This window comes from Panthera pardus, unplaced genomic scaffold (genome assembly GCF_024362965.1).
Source record: "Panthera pardus isolate Hobbes unplaced genomic scaffold, ASM2436296v1 HiC_scaffold_11, whole genome shotgun sequence".
In the NCBI taxonomy this organism is placed as follows: domain Eukaryota; kingdom Metazoa; phylum Chordata; class Mammalia; order Carnivora; family Felidae; genus Panthera; species Panthera pardus.
The window spans coordinates 74,381,067-74,403,061 of record NW_026526666.1 but is presented as its reverse complement, the minus strand read 5'-3'; the positions used below and the strand labels follow the sequence as shown (position 1 = coordinate 74,403,061).

Here is a 21,995-nt window from a genome sequence, read left to right as displayed (position 1 = left end):
CCTCAGGCGCTGGTCCTTAATCCCCTGCGTGTCTCTCTGCCATTTCTTGCCCTGATTAGCAGCTTCCACGGCTGCACACGTCACCGGTGCTGCCCCGGAACTCCCCAGGCAGACGTTTCCAGCGGTGAGGGCTCAGCTTGGCCAACCATCAAATGCAATGTGCTTCGCGCCAACCTAATCTCTCCCCCTCTGCATCCGGTACGGCCATTCTCCTTACACTTCCAGGCTCGCGGCGTCAGAACCACCCCAGAATCCCACCCTTCCGCCCCCACGTCACCTCTTCCGCCCACCCCACCCGTTCCCTCATTGGTTCAGCTGTGTGCCAGCCTGTGCTGGGGTCTGGGGACATTCACCATACCTGTTTTCTCCTCTCTCTGGGGAACCTCCAGGGCCACCCCGGGCCCTGGGGTTGTGAGGGGAAGGAAGCCTGTGCCAAACTAGCCAGTCCCACGTCCACAAGTAATTCACAGAGTGATCTTGGGCAAGTCACTTCCCGTGTCTGAGCTTGGGTGTTTTTATCTGCTCTTGGAAAAGATGATCCATTCCTGCCTCGCCTCTCCCCAGCCTGGCAGAGACGTGCATGGGTGATGTCAATCTACAGAATGCGTGTGGCCATCACCTTCAACCGTACTGAAGCCTTCTTCCTCCTACAGACCATGGCTTTAACCCTCTCTAGCCCCCCAGCCTCCTGAGACAGGGCTGTAGAATCTGTGGGGGTTTTTGATGTTTATTTTTGAGAGAGAGACAGAGTGTCAGTGGGGGAGGGGCAGAGAGAGAGGGAGACACAGAATCTGAAGCACCGAGCTGTCAGCACAGAGCCCAGCGCGGGGCTCGAACTCACAAACCGTGAGATCATGACCGGGGCCCAAAGCAGACACTTAACTGACTGAGCCACCCAGTCGTCCCAGAATCTGTGTTTTAAAGAAACACCCAGGGGCGCCTGGGTGGTTCATTGTGTTAAGCATCCAACTCTTGATTTCAGCTCAGGTCAGGATCTCACGGTCCTGAGATTGAGCCTCTGCGTCTGTGTGGAGCCTCTCCCAGTGTGGAGCCTGCTTAAGATTCTCCCTCTCTGCCTCTGCCTCTCTCTCTCTCTCTCCCCTGCCCCCTCTCTAAAAAATAAAAATAAAGAAAAATAAAGAAACACCCCAGGCAATTCTGTTGTAGGGGGTGGTCTATGAGCCACACTTGGGGAAATTCTGGCTCGAGAGATGTTCCAACCCCCTCTGCACCGCGGAGCAGGCCCCACCCTGATTTCCAGGCCCAGGCCCCAGTCTCTCACAGGAGGCCCTCAGTGGTCACCAGGGTGGGCTGTCCGCTCACCGGCCTGAACCCAGAGCCGAGTGTTATTTCTTGCCATTTCCCCAGCACGGAGAGCCTTCCTGACCTCCCTCTCTCTGAACCTCTTTCCCACCCCACAAGGTCCAACTCAGATGACTTCTCCTTCCTCCACAAAGGTCAGAAGCACCTTGTCCTGGGCACCCCAACAGACACATTCCCTGTCACTTCCATCCTGGGTTGCTGGCTGGCTTTTCACCATCTCACATCTTAGCTTCCTAGCCAGGCTGTAAGCTCCCTAAGGGCAGCCGTCTGTCTTACAGGTCTTTTGTGTTCAGTAACAAGGCTTACCGAGCAGCTACAAACACTTAAACACACACCAGCACACCTGAAGGAGGGGGGCAGAATTCCTGCGTGAGGGGTGTCCTCTCTAAAACAAAGACAGAGGGTGCTTGCACACATGCCCAGAGCAGACATCCAGAGAACCCACAGAACCCCAGGGCAACGGTTCCTAATGTCGTGGCGGAGAAGCACGAGGGTGGGGGCAGAGAAGGAGATTCCAGAAGGAAGGAACTTTGGGTAAAGTGTGAGGAGTCCTTTCTGCACAGCAGTTGGGGAGGAGGAGGAAGAGCGACGGAGGAATGGGAACGGGCTGGATGAGGGAAGCTGAGCCGAGGAGATGGACATATCCTGTAGGTCAAATCCGGCCCGCTGCCTGTTTTTGTCCATGGGGTTTTACTGGAACACGGCTATACCATTCCTTTACACGCTGTGCGTGGCTGCCTTCATGCAGCACAGTAGAGGTGACCAGGTGCAAGGGAGACCGTGTGGCTCGCAAAGCTTAAAATATGTACTATCTGGCCATTTAGAAAAAAAATGTTGCTGATCCCGGCCATGCATGTAGGAAGATATTGGTGGGTTTTAAGCAGGGGACGGCATGGTCAGATTTGTGTTTTATCTTTCTATCCCTCTGGGACAATGTAGGGATGGGTGGGGCGGATGAGCTGGCTGGAAGGGAAGGTGGTTGGGGGGCTAGTTAACTGTCCAGGTGGGGGGCGAATATGACACCATTGCTGTTGTTTATAAAGAGATCTATTGATTTATTAATGTTTATTTATTTTGAGAGAGAGAGAAAGTGAGGAGGTGAGGGGCAGAGAGAGAGAGAGAGAGAGAGAGAATCTCTTTTTTTTTAATGTTTTTATTTTTGAGAGACAGAGAGAGCACAAGCAGGGGAGGGGCAGAGAGAGAGGGAGACACAGAATCCGAAGCAGGCTCCAGGCTCTGAGCTGTCAGCACGGAGCCCGACGCGGGGCTCGAACTCACAGACCGGGAGATCATGACCTGAGCTGAAGTCGGACGCTCAACCAACTGAACCACTCAGGCGCCCCGAGAGAGAGAGAGAAAGAGACAGTCTTAAGCAGGTTCTGCAGTGTCAGCACTGAGCCCGACGCAGGGCTCGGTCTCACAAACCGTGAGATCATGACCTGAGCTGAGATCAAGAGTCAGACACTTGCCCGACTGAGCCACCCCGGCGCCCCTGTCACGAGATTTATTAAGAGTTGCTGTGTGCCTGCACTGGGCTACGCCCTTTACACATACTCCCTCACTTCCTGTGCACAGCAAGTGCAGGTAAGTGCTGTTCTCCTCATCTTACAAATAAGGCACAGAGAAGGGGAGCGGCTTGCCCAAGGTCACACAGCCGGTAGGCAGCAGAGCCAGAACGCAAGCCCAGTGCCAAGCTCGAGATCTTCGGGGTCAAGCGTGTGTGCTTGTTGACAGATCCCTTCGTGCCTCCCTGAGAATGCACAGAACACAAGTCTTCTATAGGAGAAAATCTTCCCTGAGTCGAGTCAGGCAGGAAGTGGGAGGCAGGAGTGTGGCTATTTTGGAAAAGCGACACGAAAAACCACGAAACTTCCTACCTGTCCCGTTTTGCTCCCATCTGTCCTCGGAAACAAGGCTGCCCCTCTCTTAGAGAAAAAGGTGTTTCTCCCCACACGGTGGCTTTGCCGCTGTGGCGGGAGAGAGTGCTAAGCTTAGCACACGTTCGCTATTTTTAAAGGACTGTATAAACAAACAGGGCTATGTAAATAAGAAAAAAATGAGGTCATCCTTTTAAAAATCTAAAAATGTTCTTTTTCTACGGGGTGAGCAGCAAAACCTCAGAAAGAGCTGGTGCTTTTTTATCCCTGAGCGCCGGCCCCTCCCTCCCTTGCACCCCCCAGGGAAGGCAGGCAGCCTGTGAGTCGGGACTCCTGGGTTATATTCCTGACTCTGTGGGCTCTGCCTCAAATGCCCAAAGCCACTGCCCAACCCCAGCCACCAACTCCCTGGGGCATCGGTCCCCATCCCAGGCATTCACAAGACCCTCCTCCTGCACAAACCTGCTTCGAGTGCTGAGCCAGCTGCCCCCTGCCATCCTGCTTCCTCTACCCTGGCCCGAACCCGGGTCTGCTGAGTGGCTGCAAAGTCCTCTGCATGCTACTTAGAAGCCATTTGTGCACTCCCTCCATATCCAGCCCCCCCCCCCCCCCGCCAACACCACAGGCTTCCCTGCACATATTCCAATCTCCCCACATTCTTCCAGACCTCCTCTCCCAAGCTGATGGCTGGAAGTCACGAGAGCAGCCAGGGGAGCTGTGTTTAGGTCATCAACTATCATCAAGAGACACCCCAAGTTTCGGCAGGAGCCCGGGAGGCTTCCCTGTTTCCCAAGAACTTCTTCCACTGACCCATCCCCCCACCGCCCACCCCCAGCCCTCAGCATCCTAAGCTCCGTGAAGCACAGAGATGAAAACCACCAATATTTGATGGGGGGGGGGGGGCTTTCAAACTGTGTTCCACGGAGGTATTTTAGAAGTTCTTCAAAGGTCACTCGAGAAGTTTATTCCAAAAATATAGTTCGACTCCTTTTAAATAAAACCGTGGTGGAAAATGGACCTGTGCATTCAAACATGTGCCTTAGCACATCATAGTAACCCACCAGGTACACACAACAGGTGTGGCCAGCTTAACTTGGTTTGGGCAGAACTCAGACTAAAGCCTGGGGTCTTGAACTTCAGTATAAAATAGGTCTTCAAGTAGAAAGCTCGGAGCTCTTTACTGGACATGTTGCTTCTTCGGTTCAGGACTATACATCCTTACATAAAACCGCACAAACACGTACACTCTGAAACTTTGCATGATATGAGAATATAGTATGTGGATTATCACGAAGACGTCATCAAGATTGTCTGCTTCCTGTCTGAGTGTTGTAATAGGAAGGAATGCAAGCCGTTGCCTGATACTCTAAGTGATGCAAACCAGAACCATTCTCCTCCTTTCCTAATGTCCATCTAACATTGAACTGAAGATCATTCGGGGCTGAAGGTAAGCGGTTAGAAGTCTGTTACCATTCACATCATCTTATAGATAATGATTTGGGATTTTCTTAATACTGTGCGACCAAGCCAAACAAAATAAACACAAAAAAGGCAATATTACATGTTATAGTTGGTACGTGATAAAATGATTATCTAGAGCAGAGGCCGGCAAAATTCTATAAAGGACCAAAGAGTAAATATTTTTGACTTTGTGGGAGAGACAGTCGGTCACAATTACCCAACTCTGCCACCAGAGCAGGAAGGCAGCCATAGATAATGTGTAAGTGAATGGCACGACTATGTTCCAACAATATTTTATTTACACAAATCAGGAAAGAGCCTGGATTAGACCCGTGGGCAGTAGTTTGTTGACCCTTAATCTACACTCTGAGATCTCAATGTTTTTATTGATGGACGTTCATAATAAATACATGTCAAAAATTGGGCACCTGGGTGGCTCAGTTGGTTGAGCGTCCGACTTAGGCTCAGGTTGTGATCTCGCGGTTTGTGAGTTCAAACCCCACACTGGGCTCACTGCTGTTGGCACAGAGCCCGCTTCAGATCCTCTGTCCCCCTTTCTCTCTGCCCCTTCCCCTCTTGTGCTCTCTCAAGAATAAATAAAAACATTAAAAAAATAAAAGATAAATGCATATCAATAAACTACCAATTTAATCTGTTTTATATTATTGACATTCCATGTAGGATTCGACTTTTAAAAATGGCTTCTAAGACCGTAGAAGTTTGCATACTACTGGCTGAGGGCTTTGCTGCTGAGAAAATGCTCTAGTGTCTGTTTTCAAATTAGGTTCATCTTGATTTATTCAGAAATCACATTTACTCTGGAGAGAGCCTCAGTCCAGGTTCCCAGTAGAGGGGGGCCATGACTCCACATCCCCCTGCCCTCCAGTAACCTCAAACATAGCCGTTCCCAAGCTCACATAGTGTGAATGGGCCTCCCCAGCATAGGGGAGTGTGCAATGTCAATGAAGGCTGGCCCCCAGCTGGCTCCTACCTGATATCCCCACCCGCCCGGGCCTGAGCCCTCTCCCTCGTTCAGAGGCCATATGTTCCAGCACCCTCCGTGGTGGCTAGGGAGGCTGTGCCAGCAGTGGGCCAGGAGCACCTGGACACTCCAGAAGCCCTGAGTCGGCACCCCATTAATCACAGAGGCTTTTATTCCCCAGGGAGAGCACAGGAGGGGCTTGCGGACCAGACTTCTTGCTGGAACTGACAGCCCATTTCCCTCTAGACCAGTCCCATCCCTTACGGATTCTTCCCTGCAGCTGTCAGAGCCCACATGGACAAAAAGGGCATTTAGCAGTAAAGTAGGGGAAGGCAATGCGAGGTCTGGGGAGGATCCCCACCTGTACTCTCCTTGACGGTCCTCCCATATCTCTTCCTGCATATCCCTCTGAGGTTTCTGTTTCCAGCCAGGTTCAAGTATTTCCTGCGCACCTACTCTAATAAACCCAGATCCTTCCCCGAGACTGCTGGCGGAGAAGACCCACAAAGGCTGTGACACACACAGATGTCACAACTGCTAAACTGCGGCACCACGAGACGTCCCATGATGCCATGGAAGGGGACCGACTCATTACGGCACTGTTGATTCCTATGAAAATGTCGATATTCCTGGGGAAGGGTCATCCTTGAAGCTGTTATTGCCTTTCTTCAGGATGCGTCTTGGTGGAGAAGAGACGCTGGGTCTTTTGTGGCCAGAGGCTCTGCTCCTTACTTGCTGTGTGATTGTCTTTAAATCACTGAACCTCTCTGTGCTCAGTTTCCTTATCTCTATAAGAGGGGCGATAGAACCAAGCCTCACTCGGGTCTGTGCGGTACTCGGATTTGCCGATAAAGTCCCAGGCCCCATACGCAGCGTTGGTGGCTTTACTTCACTCTGACTCTTGCGCTGGGAACCAGATGGCCAGAGCATGGCAGACATGTCACAGCACAGCAACCAGGAGGGCAGAGAGGTGGCCAACCTGCCTGCACGAGTCCGAAGGGCTGCTGCTCACATTTGGGGATCCCTTACTACGTGTCCAGCAACGTTCCAGGGGCCTTCCCTGCATCTGCACAGCAACCTGTGAGGTGGGCGCCATTACTATCCCATTTTACAAGCGGGACCAAGCAACTTGCCTCCTAAATCGTAAATGCCTCACAAAACCGGTAAGTGCCTGAGCTGGGATTTGAACCCAGGAAGGTCCAGAGCCTCCACTATTAAGCACCACATCTAACTAGTTCGTGGCACATCTCTCAGAGTGAGGCACAGGGTGAGGCACAGAGTGAGAAAGTCCTTCTTCCTCAGAGTCCAGGGGTGACTCCCCCACCTCCACTGGAAAACCCCGGTCACGGCCTGGGTCAAGGGGGCCCGCGTGGTGCAGCCGAGCTGTGGGCAGAGGCCTGGGCCCAGCTACCCCAAGGCTCCCCATAGAGGAAGGACAACTACGTACAGTGGTCCCTCTTCGAGGGCTGCCCGAGGCCCTAGCCTCCTCTCTGTAAGTGCAAAACCACTAGGAGGATGGGGATGAGGCATTGCTCACCGCACGCCAGGCTGGGAAGGCCCTCAGGACTCACAGCCAAGCCCAGAGACCCAAACACAGGGAGAGCATCACCAGAGTCCCCAGAAAGAGGCCCCGGAGCACCCACACATCGGCTGCGTCTGAGTCAAGATACAGATTCCTGTTTCCCCCGTCCCAAGAGTCTGCTTCGGAGAACATGGGTGGGCCAGGAAATCTGCTTTGGTGGGGGTAAAGTTTATTATTTATTTTGAGAGAGAGCCAGAGACAGCGTGAGTGGGGGAGGGGCAAAGAGAGAGGGAGACAGAGAATGGCAAGCAGGCTCTGCCCTGCCAGCGCAGAGCCCAACGCAGGGTTCAAACCCACGAACCGTGAGATCGTGACCGGAGCCGAAACCGAGAGTCGGCCGCTTAACCGACTGAGCCACCCAGGCACCCCCTTTGTTTTCACCAGGCAACCCCTGCAACCTACTTCGGTGATTCTGACACACCCCGAAGCCAGGCAAAACATCCAAAGACATATTCCCAGCCCAAAGAGCTCTAACACCACACACCTAGCCTGAACCACAACCTGAACTTCTACCTGGAGCCACAGAGCATACCGGAAGAGCTAAATATTTATATACACAAATACATAGATGGACGCCAAGGCCCCTCCTCAGGCTAACTCAACCAGCATCTCTGGAGACGAGGTCTCGCTACTAGAAATTTTTAAAAACTTTCTAGATGATTCTAACGTGTAGCCAGGGCTGAGAACCCTACGTCCTTTCACTTCTTTACTGCAGGGAGGGTCCTGAAGAGACGCCGCTCAGTCTTCAACACCCCCTGTGCTCCTCGGAGTAGTTAGGGGGTGGCCAGGGGCTCTTCAGGCAAGAGCCATCATGGGGGTGGGCGGAGAGGGGGACAGAAAAGACGGTGGAACTCTGGTGTGTGGGCCGTCATGTGAGGAGGCTGCGGTCTCTCGAGAGGAGTTGTTGCCATGGACAGAATGGAAACTGAGGAACTGGGAAGACAACTGAATTTGGGGGGAGGCAACGTGGAGGCAGGGAAAGAGTGCTGACCCTCAAGGTCTCTGCTCTTGGCCAAGGAAGTCCTGATGACTTCCAGTTTCCACAGAGGCTCAAGGAAGGCAATAGTAACAATAACAACAACAATACATTCGGAAGAGGAAGAACAGTAGTGAGCTCATGCAAAAGACCAAAATGGCGCCCCCATCGAGCATACTCACTGATGGCCTGTTTCTTACCTGTGCTGAAGGCACCACTTTCGATGACCAAAACTAAAACACTGTTCTCTTTGGAAACCAGCGTTCATGTCCACTTCTGCTACGTGGCCTTCCTCTCATGCTCTGCTCTTCCCTCTGGAAGGGAGAGCTTGCCTGGCCAGTATCTCTTGAGGCTCCACCACGAACTAGTTAGAGGCTGCCAGGTTTGTGCCTTGAATCCTGCAGGAGACGGTCAAAAAAAGTATGATCAAAGAGGTTGCTAGGTCAACTTCTTCAGACACAGAACAACCTCTGCCAGGTCCCAGGAGGCCCAGGCCCCCAGCTCCTCCCAAGCTGCTCATCTTGGGCTCGATCCCCATGTCCCTTGGGAAGACAATGTGGTCCTGGTACCATGTTGTATCTTGCACACGGCACCTAACTTCTCTGAGTCCCCCGTTTCTTCACCAATAAGTAGGCAGAATTCTAATTCTAAGATGGCCCTCAAGGTTTCCCGTCCCCTGATGTACACATGCTGCATAATTCCCAGGACTGTGAACAGGATGGACTTTGCTCTCGTGCTTAGGTTACGTTACAGGACACAGCTGACCCCAAAACAGATTATTCCATGGGCTTACCCTACCCAAGAAAGTCCTTTAAAAGCAGAGTTTTTTTTCTGGCTGGTCACAGAAGAGGAAGTCATGGGAATTACAATCAGGGGGATTTGACTTGCAAGGTTGCTTCCTTGAAGATGGAGGGGGCATGTGGAAAGGCCACCTGAAGGGGTGCAGAGAAGCCCCCCCCTACTGACAGCCAGCAAGAAAAAGGACCCGAGTCCTAAAGCCAATGGATTGTATCTGGATTCTGACACCAAGTGAACAAGGCTGGAAAAGCAGAATTTTCCCCAGGGCCTCAGGACAAGCGCTCAGCCCACAGGTACCTTGATTTCATCCCTGAGCAGAGGAGTCAGCCTCTCTGTACCAGAATTCTGACCTCTAGAACCATGAGCTAACAAATAAGGGCCACTAAGTTTGAGATGATTTGCTACACGGCGAGAGAAAACGAATACAGCCTGCACAAGTGATGCATATTCGGGCCTGCGTGGAAATTAAATCCAATAGTTGGACAGAAGAACCAGATTCCCCAAATCGCTAAACCAAATGGAGCACTCGAGGCCAAAGGGAAGGGGCTCAGGGGTCAGCGGATGAAGGAGGGAGCACCAGTTTTCAATCATCAACTTACACGCAAATGAGAAAAGACAGGGGAGGGCGTTTCGTGCTCCAGAAAGCCTGAGTTGTTTTAGTTGAGTGTAGTGTGTGTGTGTGTGTGTGTGTGTGTGTGTGTGTGTGTGTCGCATCCACGCTGCTCCCCTGGGCCTAGGCTTTGGCTTGTCTGCTGGAGTCAGTGTGCTGGGATGGCTGAGGATGTGGTTCCCAGAGCTAGGGTACCTGGGTCCCCGTCCGGCCCTGTACTCGTGACCTCTGTGTCGCCTCCCTATGCCTGAATGCGGGGCTAAGAAATAGCAACTACCTCCCAGGGTTTTAGTGATTTGATAGACCAGTGCCTGGCGCTGCTCTGGGCGTTATCCCACAGTACGCCCAGCGATCTAGGTCTGGAGTCACCTGCTCATGGGCCTGGGGCACTGTCATGACTTCCTTCTCTTGGGCACCGTGGTTTTACTGGCACAGCCTTGGAAGAGTTAATGTTCCAACTACGTCCCGCTGCTGACTCCTACGAAATGTGCAGGTAACTGAAGCCACTCTGCTCTCCCCTCCCTGCCACACCAGCTGCTCTGGAATCCAGCCAGCGCTGCCCCGCACCCCAGGGCAGCATTGCGCCACCCCACAGTGGCCTCTGTCTATCATTTCCTGATCCTGCTGCCCGAACCATCCGAACTTCTCACCACTCCTCGGTTTTCGTCAACCCCACATCCTCTGATAGATCTCAGTTATTAATACAAACAGCTGTGCTCTGTCCCTCCCAGTGTCAAAACCCTGATTTCTTAGGATGGGCTATCCTATGAACACTGTCTACAATTCCCCACCTCTGAGCGTAGAGACTCCGGAGTCTCGCAGGCCTTGTGGACTGCACACAGCTCGGCCGGGTCAGTCTGACCCACTCCCCACCCCTAGAGACTGGCACAGGGTCTCACACACAGTCGGAGTAGAACAAGTCTCTTTAGAACCTAGCTGGGTTGCTCATTCATTGAACCGAGAACATTCAGCACCTATTTTGGGTCAGGCCCAGTGGGAAGGGTAAAGATTCAGTCCCTGCCTTCAAGGGGATCACTGTTGTGGGAGGAGGGGCCAGGAACAAAGGAATGCATAGACTCACTGGTTCTGAGTGACTACACCTAGAAGTCAGGAAGAAAAGAGTAGTCAATTCTGATGATGTCTGAATGGATGAGAGAGAAAGAGAGAGTAAGAAGTGTATGTAGACAGGAGACCCCAAACTGCGCGAATGTCCGAAGAATTTCATGCTATCTGTGTGGCTGGAGGTGAGAGGTAGTGACAGCTCAGGAGGCGAGAGCTGGGCAGGGGGAGAACTTGGTATACGTAACAGGCTGGGCTTGATCTAGCAGCCGAGGGAGGTCACGGAATCATCTTAATCAGCGAGGTAATGCAGTCGGGACCAGAGGTGTGGCCGGGGCAGAGGACGGGCTCAGGTGGAGGGAGCGAGCCACTGCTCTGCCATCCACCAGCGGGGCCAGCACTGCCCGAGTGCCGCTCCTGGCCTCCAGCAGCAGGTGAGTGGCCCGGGCGGACCCGCCTGCATCCGGTCACCAGGAAAATGTTACACACACCTGACGTTCTACATGGTACGTGGAGCCCATGGGTTTACCTCTTCTCCCCCAAACTTGGGGGACACAGAACAACGTTCAACGAAATAAGAAAGGTTCAAGTAAGAACAGTCTCAGAGAAGCACCAGCCGGCCAGCAAGTCTGAGCAAAAGCAGACAAGGAGGAACGACAGAAAATCGAATCAAAGCTAAGCCGGCTTCACCCACCAGGGGCAGGGAAAGGCCCACGTGCTAACTGCCAGGGAGGGAATTGTGCTTGGAGGCCGCTGGAGCCAGGGCAGGGCTGGCTGGCCAGAATTACTGAAATCCAAGGGTAATGAGTGAATCCTTCAGGTTTCCAAAGAGACAAGAGTGGGAAGGAGAGGAGACCCGAAGCCACCTACCCCACACCTTACTGTCTTCCTTAGCATGACTCTTTTCCAGGAGACTCTAGCCCTGACACATGCTTTGACTGCTCTTTGCAGAAAGTTCCTGAAGGATCCATCAGCTCTTCAACAGTTTGTGCCCTAAGATTCTTGGAGTCCCTTGCCTTGCCTCAAAATTCACCCCCCCTTACCCTCACCCCCAGCCTATGGTGTGGTATTCCTTGCACCATCCTGATGAAGCTCTCACATTGACGTACCCATTTAAAAATTTTTTTTAATGTTTATTTTATTTTTGAGAGAGAGAGAGAGAGAGAGCAGGGGAATGGCAGAGAGAGAGAGGGAGACAGAATCTGAAGCAGGCTCCAGGCTCTGAGCTGTAAGCACAGAGCCCGACGTAGGGCTCGAACTCACAAACCAAGAGATCATGAGCTGAGCCGAAGTCAGACGCTAAACCAACTGAGCCACCCAGGCACCCCTTGACATATCCATTTTAAAGGAGACTTTCAACCCTCAGCAAATCCCGATCTTGCTGCTTCCTCTGGATATGATAAAGCTCCATGGAGGTGATGCCACCCTTTACCCAGGTCAGCAGTGGGCTCAGCTTTGTCTCTGACTCTCCAAAAATTTTGAGAACCAAATTGCCATTGGACTTGACATTACTAACTGCCAGAAGGCAACAAATACTACAGAGGTCTGAGGAAAAAGGGTTAAAAGATCTGTTACTCCACTGGCTCTCAAAGCCAAAGACAGAAGTACTAAAAATAGTATGCCACTTATCTTTTCTTAAAACAATTACTCAAGGAATTACTACCACAAAATTAAAACTGTATCAGAATAAGTAACTCGAGAAAGGGCAAGACAGGATACACAGGAAACAGTGATGAACAATAAAAGAAAAATGCACAGTCAAATCTAAGCAAATGCTGATAATAACGGTCTCATTTGGCTGGGAATTAGCTCCTTGACACTAGAGGAGCATGGGTTTTAATTTTTTAATTTAAGGGTAACCATTTCCAGAAAAAAAAAAAAAAGATACAGACCTCTTAACTACTGTGTGTGGGGTCGGCGGGGAGAAACAAAAAATTAGATTAATTAATTCAATTAATTAAGCGTTAGGTAAAGGAAAAGGTATCATAACCAAAAGACATAAAACAAGCCCAAATGTATCAATAAATAGAACAATGTGAATAAATTAAATGACTGTATTTTGAGATAAGAGATTAGGTTGAATGGAAAAAAAAAAAATCCAGCCATCTGCTGTTTGGAAGTGATACATTTAAAACAAAAGGACAAAGGATGAACTAAAAAAAAAAGGCAAAAAAACATAATAAGCAAAATGGTAACAAAAAATCCAGGAAAGTTAACGTTAATATCAGACAAAATGTAAAAAATGTTAAATAGAATAAAATGGGGCACTTTAGATTGCTAATGGGTCTATTTCTCCAAGAAGGCACATGAATCATGAACCTTACCTTCACCCTGAACAGTGGAACCATAAAATATATGAAATCATACAGTTTTAGAACCACAAGAAGACCAACACAGAATAGTGTCTTGAACACATTACTCTAAGTCTGATGGTACAAGTAATCTCTAAAGAAAAGTAGGGAGGTTCTGAAGATACAGCTGGTAAGCTTAACTTCATCCATATACAAGAAGGAGAGAAAACATCTTTTTCTCCAATGTCTTCATACCTGACTACAAGAAAATCTCAAATTTCCAACATGTATACCACAGTCTGCGGTCCCAATACAACGGAGTTAGAAATTAACAAGCAGCTAAATAAATTAAATAAATAAATAAGTAAGGAAACCATGCGCATGGTAATTAAAAAATGCTTTTCTAAATAACTTGAGTCAAAGAGGCACAAAAATACCTTTCTAGAATATTTATGAATGCATGACATTGAGCATCCTACTTTTTAAAAATCTGGGGAAGGGACCCCCGGGTGGCTCGGTAGGTTAAGCATCTGACTCTTGGTTTTGGCTCAGGTCATGATCTCATGGCTCATGGGTTTGAGCCCCACGTCGGGCTCTGTGCTGTCAATGCAGAGCCTACTTGGGATTCTCTCTCTCTGTTCCTCCCCTGCTGGCTCTCTAAATCTCTCTCTCTCTCTCAAAAATAAATAAATAGGGGCGCCTGGGTGGCTCAGTCGGTGAAGCGTCCGACTTCGGCTCGGGTCATGATCTCACGGTCCGTGAGTTCGAGCCTGCGTCGGGCTCTGTGCTGACAGCTCAGAGCCTGGAGCCTGCTTCCGATTCTGTGTCTCCCTCTCTCTCTGGCCCTCCCCCATTCATGCTCTGTCTCTCTCTGTCTCAAAAATAAATAAACATTAAAAAATAAATAAATAAATAAATAAATAAACAAACAAACTTAAAACATAATAAAATAAAATACAAATCTGGGGAGGGTAACCAAAACTGCATTGGGAGGGAAATTCAGACCTTAAATGCTTTCGTGATAAAATAAGAAAGACTGAAACCAAATGAATTAAGCATCTAACCCAAGAAGCTGATAAAGGGTAGAATAAACAAAATGATCTATGCGGAAGAAACGAATAAGTTGAAAACAAAAATGAGTGAACGAGAAAAGCATAGCAGCCACCATGAAAGAAATACACAGCTGCAGACTGGCTCTCTGAGACCAACCCCAGGGACAAAGCCCTGGCTGATTTGAGTAACAGGAAAGGGCACAATCACAAATAACCATTAAGAAGGGCAGTATAAACAGATATATGAACATTTTTTTAAATTGAGAGAAATTCATACATAACTTGATGTCAATGAATTTGAAAACTGATGATTTTCTAGAAAATTATAAACTGTAAAACCGAAGAAGAGGGAGAACCTGATGACCAGTTACCGTATAAGAGGCTGTCGAAGGTGTAATTACAGTGGAGGAAGAATGGATTATTTGAATAAGAAAGCTGTGACAACTGGCTGGCTGTCTATCCCTTCAACAAGTACTTACTAAGCACCTACTATGTGTCAGGCACTGTTCTGGGCACCGGAGAGTCAGCAGTGAACGAAACAGAAAAGATGCCTGCTTTTCAGGATCTGAGGATCTAGCCAGGGAAGATGCGTGTAAACCTACAAGCATGAAATAATTGGGATACGGTGAGGGAAGGCAGAGGATTCTATTTTAAATAGAGTATGTGCACCAGACTTAACACAAATTTATTGGGATTAAAGAAATAAACAATACATATCAGCAAGTCCACGAAAATACCAGAACTATTAGAATATTTGTGTACCTTAGTGTTGGAAAATAACTTTCAAAGGCTGAACTGGACCTCCATGCTCTTAAAGGAAAAGATGAATAAATGTGCTTACATAAAAAACACTAAGCCCTACATACAACAAAAGGCCCCAGCAACAGTTACAAAGCAAATGACAGGCTACGTAAAAATATTTGCAACATATAAAAATAGGGCCAAGGTGCCTGGGTGGCTCAGTTAGTTACGTGTCTGACTCTTCAAAAAAATTTTTTTTAACATTTTATTTTATTTTTTAATTTTTTAAATGTTTATTTATTTTTGAGACAGAGACAGAGTGCAAGCAGGAGAGGGGCAGAGAGAGAGGGAGACACAGAATCCGAAGCAGGTTCCAGGCTCTGAGCTGTCAGCAGAGCCCGACGTGGGGCTCGAGCTCACGAACCCAAGATCATGACCTGAGCTGAAGTTGGACGCTCAACAAACTAAGCCCCACAGGCAAATGTCTGACTCTTGATTTAGGCTCAGGTCACGATCTCATGGTTCATGAGATCAAGTCCCATGTTGGGCTCTGTGCTGATGGCGTGGAGCCTGCTTGGGATCCTATGATTTCTTCTCTCTCTGCCCCTCCCCTGCTTGAACTCTCTCCCTCTCTCTCAAAAATAACTAACCAAACATTTTAAAAATAGGGTCATTATCCATGATATATAATAAGTACCCACAAAACATTAGGAAAAGCTAACAAAATGGAGAGAGGAAATAAACAATTTTCAAGGAATGAAAATGTCTAATAAAGATAGGAAAAGATGCTTGGCCTCACTAATTATTAAAAAAGATATAAGTTAAAGTCAATATCAACTCTCCCCCATTTGGTTGGCAAAGAGGAAAATGATGGCCACCATCAGAGTTGGAGATAAGAGGTGGCCAAAATTTACATGGAGCCAGCAGCTTCCCAAGTGCACACACAAATATACATCATCTTCCAGGAACGTACACACAGATGTCACACACACGTGATCAGTGCAGCAACATTTTTACCAGTGAACATGGAAACAACCTTACTATCCATCACTAGGGAACTGGTTTAATAAGTGAATGCTGATAAATCCACCCAATGGAATAGTCATGGGACTATTTCTTAATGGAAAATAATTCCACACTCCTACCAATAACAGAGATTCTCAGTGGTTTTTTTCTAGGTGTTGAACATGGAGTTCAGCCCTTCTCCGGGGCGATCTCCCTCCCCTGCCACAGCAGGATGCAAGGCAGGACTGGGACCCCAATTTCCACATGAGGCTTGGCAAGGTTAGGAGACCTGGTAAGTGGTGAACTTCGGTCCATCTGACTCTGGAACCCCCACTCTTAGCCACTACACTCACTTCCTGTCAGTGGAATGGTGTGGGAAACGGGGCAAAGGAGCATCACACACACACATATCGGTATGGCTGTGACTGCTGTGGGCCTGGAGAATAATCCCCAAGCTCTCAGCTCATCTGAGGGCTGGGACTGCAAAGGGACAGGGTTTGGAGTGTCACTGTCTTCTTTATACATTTCTAAATTGTTCTTTTTTCTTTTCTTTCTCTCTCTCTCTTTCTTTTTTTTTTTTTACAATAAGCATGTTATGACTTTTATAAAGACAGTAATTCAAAAATGATATCAAAATGTCTTCTTTTCAGAAAATAGCTGAACAAGGAAGGCCTATCAGGGAAAGAGGGGCCCATGTGCCAGGTGGCGCCCACCCATGGCAGGAAGGACTCTTCTGCAGCTTTTCTGCAGGCCCCACCCAAAACCTCAGGGGGAGGGAGGGGCCGTCCTCTCCACTCCCCACCCTCCCCATGGAACCAAAGCATCGCGGCACATCCGGCCTGGGCACTGGGGTTGGCATCACCGCAGGGGAAGTTCAGCTGTGATGGAATGAAAGAAAAGCCCCAGATGTCTGCAGGGGCCAGCCTCACTGCCACAGCGTGAGGCAGCCAGGACGCCACGACTCCAGCACTGGACCTCACTCCCCGATCCCAGAGAAGGCCCTGGCTGCCCTCCTGACACACAGCCTGTCCCACCACTGTGAACAGGACACCTGCAAATAAGGCTGGCACACGGCTGAGCTGAGTCTGATCTGCTTGGGGCGGGGATTCATGGGACAAATCTATCCATCTGTATTTTTATTTCCGCTCTCATGGTCTGTGGGTCACTGAAGAGAGAGGAACACCCAAGACACTGGGACACACATGGCAGAACCACAAGGAATAGCCTTGGTGGGTCGTGCTGGGCTACTTAGCAAACGGGAGGGGAAACAGGGAGAATTACTGGCAAGCCTCATTTACCCAGCACCACACAATCCTCATGGGTGGTGCAGAGTGTTGGTCCGGGCATCAGAAGGGCTTGGGTTTGGACCCTGGTTTCACCCAGGAATAGCTGTGTGACCTCAGATGAATTACTTAACTTCTCTGAGCCTCACTTTCCTCACGAGTAAAAAGTGAAAAACATCACCCTTCCCTGGGTTTGTGGTATAGATCACATGAGACAACATGTGTGAGAGATGTGGCACAAACTCAGCAGACAAGAGGCACTCAATAAATGCCCTAGCCCTTCTCCAGCTTCTGCAAGCTGCCCTTCTTCTGTCAGTCTTCCCTCCTAGAGATCCTGTTTCACGATTGGCTCTGCAAATTTTTCTGCCTTCTTCCCTGCAGCCGGGCTGGGGCTCTCACTTTTCTGGGGTGCTCACCTTTGCTTCAAATGCCTGCACTTGAGTCTGAGAACACTGTCCATATGCACTGGGCAGCCCAGAGGCTGCTTCTGGATCTCTCCCGGGTCCTGGCTGCATTGTCCAGATGAGAGGCTGCTCCCTCCCATGTAGTAGAGTGAGGTGTCCCAGACAAGGAAAGCGAGCAGAGAGAAAGGCAGAGGGGCTCAGGGCCTCTGATACGGACGGACAAGACCTGTTTTGAGAGTACCTGGTGACTCTCAGTAAAAGCAGGGTTTTTAAAAACAGAGGATGCTGATACATTTCCAGTTGTTTCGAGGATAGAAAAAGAGGAACTTCAAGGGCAGGGTAAGGGATTCTGTGTCGTGAGAGGCAGGAACACCCGGGCCACTAACCTCCATATTGGGACTAGGCAGAAGGAATATTCACGGTTTTCAGGCACTGCAGGGATGGGGAGGGAGGCACTGAATGGCACATGGAGGGCACCCAGCCCAGGAGTCCAGGAGAATAAACAGTGGCAGGGAGAGGAGCTGCGGTCGAAACCCCAGGGACTGCACCGGCTCAGACAAGGTGTAGAGGAGCTGTTTCCTGCCATACTGGGCCACGCCTTGTGGGGGCCCTCTCGCACCGGAAGTCTCCCCTCGCTGGTGTGGTAGAAAGCCCACCGGACTGGCTCACACTTGGGGTCCCGCTGCCTCCAGCTGAGTGACCTTCCACAAGGCCCTCCTCGTCACTGGGCTAGACCACAGTGTGCAAAGGGGAAGAGACCTGGGCCCCTGCCTCAGATGTCACAGATCTAGTAGGGAAGATGGGCCAGAAAATCAGCGATTATGGCCCTTTCTCCCAAGGCACCCCACACTTGGGCTGCTTTCTCCCCAAAAGGCTCATCACATCTTCCCCAGTTTGGAGAGACAGAAGGGACGGGTAGGGAGGGAAAACCAATGTTTGTTGACTGCCTACCATGTGTCAAAGCTGTCCCTACATTATGTCACTGTCACACTGATGCTACAGGCAGGCTCCTTCACCGTCACATGACAATCGAGGGAGCAGACGTTCAGAAAACAAGGAGATGGGGTGGCCTCGCACAGCAGGACAGCCCCAGGCTTTGGCCACAGATAAAACTGGGTACCTCCAGCCTCTGCCACTGTGTGGCCTCAGGTGCCATTTAACACTTCAGGTCTTAGTTTCCCCATCTCTAAAATGGTCGGGAGAAGAATTAAATAACATAGAGGCGACTTTCCAAACAATGACCTTCCCGCTCTTTCTCTTTTGGTTATTCCTGATCGTTCAGCTTTACTTACACTTACAAGGATTTTGCCCTCTAAAAGAAGGAGATTCCAGATCCCATAACAGGAGGACACAGAGAGAGAAGAGCAGGTCTAGACTCTGGGAGACCCCCGGGAATGCAGAGCGTCAACCAACGGGCCCACCTTCGGGAAGCAGTTAGTAAGCGAGACCCACTGGGAAGAAGCAGGCAGGGTGTGGGTGTTTGGAGGGACAATTGCTTTGTGTCCCCACAACGACTGCCTCTTGAGTTGAGAGGGGAAGCCTGGTGACCCGGGGCCCTCAAGGGACCCAGCTGAGCTTCTGGTCCCAACCTGCCCCCACTCCTGCCCAGGGCCGCCCCTCCCCCACCCCCGCCAGTTCAAGGGCTCAGTCAGGCAGCGGAGGCTATGCCAAAGGAAATTGTTTGCTACAGAGCCCTCTGGGTCTGCTCTGCCCTTCTTCCTTTTTTTGGACTCTGTGGCTGTTTGAGTGGGTACCTTTTTCCATAGAAAGTTTCCATTGCATCAATTATTTGCATTGCCACCTCCTATATGTAGGCCGTTCGAGTCGGTGAACCGACTCTTTGGGCCCTTTGGGCCCTTCACAGTCTATAGGGGGGTCAGGAGGGTCTGGGTCAGCCCTCAGAGCCGCTATTCGGGGTTGCCGGGCGGGTGGGAGGAATGGGCCCGACCCTGGCAGGACTACCTTTCATCTGCTCAGTCCCCTTAGGAAAGACCTTTTTAGGGTGGGATTTAAGAGCACAAGCTCCTGGGTTTGAATCCTTCCTCCTCGGCTTGCTAGCTGTGTGACCAGGGTCAGGTTGTTCATTTCACATCTCTGCGACTCAGTGAACTGGTTTGTAAAATGGTAACAAATGTAGCGTCTACCTGGTCGGATGTAGGGAAGACTCCATTGGTTAATCCAAATTAACCATTTGGAATTAAATTAAATTAAAATGTTTAGAACAGCGCCCGGCCTAAAGCCTCAGTAAGTGTCAATAACCGTGGATGAAGTTCTTTTCTGTCACCCTTGCTAAGACCCAGTGCCTGTCCCCTCATCTAGACCAACACGTGACAGAGTCCAAACTGTCCTCCTGACCTCACTCTCTCCACAAGGCCAGATAAACTGCCCTGATACCCAGCTCTCACCTGGCCCGTTCCTGTCCCAACTCCTTCAGCGGTTCCTCCTGGAGAGTACAGTCCCCACCTGGGATCACCCTCACAAATATGCCAGGATGCCCCTGACGTCACCGTTCCCGTACAAACCCCTGCCCTTGCCAAAACTGCCTGCTCAGAGCGTTCACGTCCCCTCCCGTGCAGGGCTCTGTCTGGAATGCTTGTCTCCGTGCCACTGTGGCCGAATCCAACCACATCCACCATTGTGAGCCCAGCTCATATGCCCCCTCCTCCACGAAGCCCTCCATGACCAACCCTCCCTGGCCAGAAATGATCTCTTATAGATAGCATTTGGTCTCTTTATTGTGGCATTTACCTCCTCTCCCGTGTGTGTGTAATACAATATATACAAATTCTTGTCGGCATCACAGACAAACCACACGAACTTTGAGGACAGGACTGGGATGTGTCTGATTCATCTCTGTATCACTCACAAAGCCTTGAACATAACTGGCGACAATAAATGAGTGAATAAACACTGAGTTCTCTCAATTTACTACCCCCGGGTAACGGGAAAATATCTGTAGGTGTGTTGGTGAAGATGAATCAACATCCCGACAGCATCCACATGCTTTTCTTGGTTCCTCTTGGGGGAACCAGCAGATGGGGGTATCATCCAGGGACTGGGACCAACTGGCCTCTGTTGCTGAGTCCCAGGTGAGCAGCCCAAGGCCCAGGGTCAGATTCTGAATCTCAGCGCGGGCGTCTTGAAAGTCACCCAACGCATCCCGAGAAGTCCAGGAGCCATCAGTGACCTCTCCCCCATCCCCCATATCCCATATGTCACCAGATTCTCAGTGAATTGGCCCCTGAATGGTCTCAAACCCATTAGCTCCTCTCCACCCTGCCCACCCCCCGCCACCGGTCCGTGCAATGCAAAGGGGTATTTCTGCATCACAGAACAGCACAGATCACGGTGCTCCACGGCCACTTCTGATGCCTGCTGACTGCCATCAGAAATCCAGATGCCTTTGGAAAGGGTCAGAGCCTCTTCCCCATAGGGCCACCGTGACCGTCCAGCCTCACCCTTCTCCTGACACTCTGGAGAGTGTCTCACCCCTTGCCTTTCAACTACCTGATAGTTCCTGAGCACACTGCCTTCTTCCCAGGCTTCAAACCCTTGTTCGCCCTGTCTCTTCTCTCAGGAGGGTCCTCCCTCCCCTTCTTTACCAGCCAGACTCCCCCCCGCCCCATCCTGTGAAAGCTCAGCTCTGGCCAAACCTCCTTCTGCCCCGGCCCCACCACTGTCCCGGGGCCCAGCCAGAGCTCCCTTCCCTCACGCTCCTGGCCCTCCACCCAGAGCTTTGCTGTGACACCAACCACATCACACTGTACCAGTTTTCCTTCCGCTGGGCTGCCTTCCCTGCAGATAGCCAGTGTCTCGGGGGCAGGAACGACACGTACTGGCTGTGTACTCCCGTGCTCAGCACAGCAGTTGGGGTGCGGAATCGGCACATGACCACTGGCCTGCCTTCCAGGGTGTTGCCTCTGACATCACCACATCCAGGACAAGCAACAGGTGATTTTGCCAAACTGGCGGGTCCAAGGTCCACCTGAACCAAAAGGTTTTCCCAGGGAACCTGCCATCTCTCCCTGTGCTGCAGCCCCAGGACCCCGCACAGCTTGGCGCTTGCCCTTGTGCCTCTCCGGGACTCCGTTTCCTCTTCCGTCAGACCAAAGACCAAACAAGCCCATCTCTAAAGAACCCCTTCTGTTCTAACTCCCTGCTGAGGAGTGGATATTATTTATCAGCCAGAATAATTCTTCCCGATTAAAGAAAAGCAAACAGAAGGAGCCAGGCATCCTTCTCTGCTCCTCCTGAAGCCAAGCTGGGTCTCCGACTCTGCAAATGATGCAAGGTGCCCTGTTGATCCTTGAAGGAATGCTCTCATTTGGTGGCATCTTCTATGTCTTTATGAGCCAAGGATTTAAAACACCCTTGCACATCTGTTCCTTTTTTTTTCTTTCTTTTTCCAATTTTAACAATTGGGAGTAATTGGTCTTTCTCACTTTCATTTTACAGATAAAATAGGGCTCAGGGAAAGGAGCAGCTCCTGAGAGCCCTCCCTCCAGCCAGTGTGTGGGAGACAGAACTGGCCCCCGGGTCATCTGGGGCCCC

At 50.3% G+C, this 21,995-nt stretch overlaps 1 protein-coding gene across 4 annotated transcripts in view; it reads right to left on the bottom strand.

Moving 5' to 3' along the window:
* HIVEP3 (HIVEP zinc finger 3) overlaps nucleotides 1-21,995 on the bottom strand; it is a 470,028-nt gene that overhangs the window by 90,262 nt on the left and 357,771 nt on the right. For all 4 annotated transcript variants that reach the window (XM_053896690.1, XM_019429176.2, XM_019429175.2 and 1 more), the window contains one exon: nucleotides 8,402-8,599. The gene's annotated coding sequence lies outside the window, so the exon portion shown is untranslated. The remainder of the gene's footprint in view (nucleotides 1-8,401; nucleotides 8,600-21,995) is intronic.